This window comes from Miniopterus natalensis, chromosome 6, assembly GCF_054644295.1.
Source record: "Miniopterus natalensis isolate mMinNat1 chromosome 6, mMinNat1.hap1, whole genome shotgun sequence".
In the NCBI taxonomy this organism is placed as follows: Eukaryota; Metazoa; Chordata; class Mammalia; order Chiroptera; family Miniopteridae; genus Miniopterus; species Miniopterus natalensis.
Window position 1 is genome coordinate 32896175 of NC_142086.1, and position 4841 is coordinate 32901015.

Sequence of the window (4841 nt, forward strand, 5' to 3'; positions counted from 1 at the left end):
ATCCTCCTCCCTTTGATCTTAGCTCAGGTAATAAAGGTGTTTATTGCTCTAAAAAAAAGAAAAAAGAAAAAGAAAGAAAGGAAAGAAATTGAAATCATAACTTTAAAGTTTCCAAAAAAGAAATCTCCAAGCCATTGAAGAATTCTACCAAATGTTTAAAGAAGAATTACAGAATATCTTCCAGAAAATAAAAGAAGTAACACTTTTAAGCTCATTTTATAAGCCCAATATTACCTGAATATCAAAATCAGCCAATGATAGGACAAAACCAAAAACTGAAGACCAATATATCTCAAAAACATACATATAAAAATCCTCAAAAATATTAGGAAATCATATTGAGCAATGTATAAAATAAATTAAACACTGCAATGAACTGGGATTTATTCCAGGTATAAAAGGCTCTTGCAACATTTAAAAATCAATCAGTGTAATCCACCATACTAACAGCTAAAGAAGAATTAAAAAACCTCAGCAAGTTAGGAATGGGGGAAACTACCTTAACTTAATAAAGAGCATCTAAAGAACCCTGCAATTAGAAATACTTAATGGTAAAACAATAAATGCTTTCTTCCTAATATTAAGAACAAGGCAAGGGTATCCATTCTCACTACTCTTATTCATCATAGTTCTAGCCACTGCAGTGAGGCAAAAAAAAAAAAAAAAAAGAATAAAAAGCACACAGTTTGGAAAGGAGGAAACAAACTTTCCTTATTTGCAGGTGACATGATTGTTTCTGTTAGAAATCCCAAGGAATCTTCAAAAAAACTTATAGAACTAAGAAGTGAGTTCAGCAAGATTGGAAGCTATAAGATCAATATGCAAAACTTAACAGCATTTCTGTATACAAACAGTGAATATGGAGATACTGGAATTAAAAACACAGTAGCCTTTATAATCATTCCAAAGAAAATTAAGTACTCAGGTATAATCTTATGAAAACATGCACACAATCTGTATGCTGAAAATTACAAAATGCTGATAAAAAAAATTAAAGATCTAAATAAATGGAGAGACATACCATGTTCATGGGTTGGAAAGTTCAACATCATAGAGATCTCAGTTCTCCTTAAAACAATTCCTATCAAAATCATAGTCATGTGTTTTATTACATAGACAAACTTATTTTGAAATTTTATGGAAAGGTGCATATCCTAGAATAGCTAAAACAATTTTGACACAGAAACAGTAGCTAAAACAATTTCGACAAGAAAAATGTGGGCAGAATCACTTTACCAACATTATATGTCTATATAATCAAGAGAATGTAGTATTGGTGAAGCAATAAACAACAGATCACTGGAACAGAACAGAGAACCCAGAAACTGACCCACACAAATACACTCAACTGATTTTTGCAAATAAAGCAAAATCAACTCAGTGAAAGAAAACTAGTCTTCGACAAATGGTTCTAAAGCAATTGAACATTCACAGGGGGAATAAAACAAAGCTCAAAATAAACCAGACACCTTATCCAAAGTTAACTAAAATATATCATGAACTTAAATATAAAATAAGAAACTACAAAACTTTTTTTCCAAAAAAAGCACAGTAGAAAATCATCTGGACCTAGCACTAAGCAAAGTGTTCTTAGACTTGCCACCAAAAGTACAACTCATATAAGGAATAATTGATAAATTGAACCTCATCAAAAGAAAATTTTTTAAAAACCTTGCTCTGAAAAAGACCCTATTAAAAGAATGGAAAGGCAACCTATAGACCAAGATAAAATTTTCCAAACCAACAAACTACTAGTATACAACAAGAGACTGGAATATATAAAAATTCTCAAAACAAAACAACAAACAATCCAATTAGAAAATAGGCAAAGATGCGTGCAGACATTTCACTAAAAAGGATATAGAGATGGCAGTTAACATATGAAAAGATGTTCAAGTCATTAGCCCCTAAAGAAATGTAAATTAAAACCATAGTAAGATATCATTACAGACCTATCAAAATGGCTAAAATTTTTAAGAATAATCACAACACCAAAGGATATGAAGACACTAGATCACCCACACATTGCTGGTGTGAAATTCTGAAAAACAGTTTGATAGTTTCTTCAAAAACTAAACATGCAGTTACCACATGACCCAGCAATTGCATTCTTGAGAATTTATCTCAGAGAAATAAAAACATGTTCACGCAAAAAACTACACAATTGTTCATGTTCATGTTAGCTCAGAACAACCAAGATGTCCTTCAGTGGATTAATAGTTAAACAAATTGTGATACATCCATACTATATAATACTTCTCCACAATAAAAAGAATGAACTACTTATAGATACAATTTGGGGGTTTACCCAGATAAGTTTATTTAGTGAAAAAAGCCAGTCCCCCAAAGTTTACATACTGCATGATTCCATTTTTATTAACATTCATAAAATGGCAAAATGATAGAAATGTAGAACAGATTAGTGGTTGCCAGGAGTTAAGGATGGGGTCAGGTAGGGGATTTATCTACATAAGAGCAACACAAGGGATCTTTCTGGTGATGAAAATGTTCTGTATCTTGATTGTGGTGGTGGACAAATGTACATATGTGATAATATTGCAGAGAACTCAATATGCAAACACAAGGAGTACAAATAAAACTGAGGAAATATGAATAAGACAAATAACTTGCATCAATGTCAACATCCTGGTTATGATAATATACTATAGTTTTGCAAGATAATACCATTGGGGAAAACTAAAGCGTGCATTGGATCTGTCTGCATCATATCTTACAACTGCATGTGATAAAATCTATTATCTTAGAATCAAATGTTTAATTTTTTAAAATTTAAATACACAATGCATGTAAACCACCTAGCACAAGACCTACTTGTGGGGGGAGGGGGGATGTTGGCTGTTACTATTTTTGACCAGCAACCAACATATTCAATTCTGGAAATGACAATTAAGACAACTGTGGATATCAGAAGACACTGATGAAGGTGATCTATGAGACCTCTGGGCACCATGCCAATATTTTGGGATCGAAAAAAATGAAAATATTTGCCACAGAATATGGAAGCCTAAAGGAAACATATCAGTCATTAGCAGTGCCAAAATAGTAGAAACTGCACACTTTATTAATTCCAAAGGCCATGTTAAGGCCACTGCAAGAGAAGTTTTACCTTGGCATAAAAATAAAACTATAACCATTCAAGCTGTCTCTTCACTGAAAAGTTGATCTCAAAAAAATCTGCAATAACCCCACCAGGTTCATTAGGTAGAGACTCAAATCAGGGCTTTCTCATTGCAAACTCCAAGGAACACATTTATGATCCTGGCCCAATGCCCATCTTTCAGAGATGCCAAGAAGAGAATTCATGCTTGGAATCAGAACCTGAAACTTTAAAAAGGTCACTTCCAATCACAATTCTGTGATTCTGCATGACAGATACCAGAAAGCCTTGGCAAAGCTACAGCATTAAACCTAATATTAAAAAGTAAGGAAAGAGTGCACAGTGTTAGGAATAAAACTTTTGATTAAAGAAGCTGTATCAATGAGTTTCTAAATATTATAGTTCAACTCAGTACCATATATTCAAGCCATGTAGTTACTGGAGCCAAAAGAATTGATTAATATGTTAGTCTTTTGAAAAGTGACTAGATACTGGAGAAACAATAAATAAATACCAGCCATGTAGCTCATAAAGGGATTGTGGTGATCAATTAGTGAGTGACCACATAGCCTTTCACGCTCTTGTAATAAAAGTAGCTATCCAGACATAAATCACTATTATGATCAGGCCTTGAAGCCCACAATATCTCATCAGACTATCTAATGGGCATATATATTAGCTGCCTAAAGGAGCTGATAGGATTCTTGAATATTTTAGTCATGTTTCAGCACCCAGGCCTACATAATCATATCTCAACAATTCACCATAATTAAACAAATGGAAATTCTCCCACCTTAAAAGCTGCTCTACTAGTAGCTCTTAATATTTATTTCACAAGTATAAGTAGTCTTAGATCCTAGAACTAATAAAGATGGTTTTAATGCTTCCAACTAATATTTTCAATATTCAATAAGGTAATCAATTTGTCCAACTTTAAGCAGCATGACTTCATAAATGAGATATTTGGCATGGAAACTGATTTAAAATGCATTCTTTTCTCAAGTGATTGCATAGTTGTAATGAAAATTTATTATTTGTAGTATATTATAGATGGAAGTGAATTGAATGTCTCTATCAAAATTATTCACGGTAAAAATCTTTTGCGCTCTAACACAAAAACTGGCAGACAAATGCAATTACATTAGATATACTGTCATCCAGAACATATGAAAAATGCTATTTATTCAATCTTATCTATTTAAACTTACTCCACTACATAGCTGAGTACAAATACCAGGCCATAACCATCACATTAATACCAGGAGGTTATCCCAAATGCCATTTCTGGAACTCAATGGAGAGATTTTTATTGGATCCAGGCTATTTCATTTGCAGGCAATTGTCAAAATCAATCTGTGTCTAACTTAGATTTCTAACTTAATTTGTAACTTGATTTATACCTAAAATGCTTGCAGATTAGACAACTGATTAAGGAGCATTGATTTATTCTCCAAAAAAAAAATGAACCTTTCAAGTAAATCACATTATTACTTTTCATAAAAATTAACACAGAGAAAAAAATTAATGCAAAATATTTCCAAAACATATATTCAGTAGAAGTAATAAAGGAGAGTGTTCTTTTTGTAAAAAGCAATTTCAGTGATGATATTGCTTATGACAATTTTGTGACATTTTGAAAATCTTCAAATTATCAGAATATACAGGTTGTAAATTTATCCTAAAAGATTTTACTACTGTAGGGTTCAGTTTACGTAAAGATAGA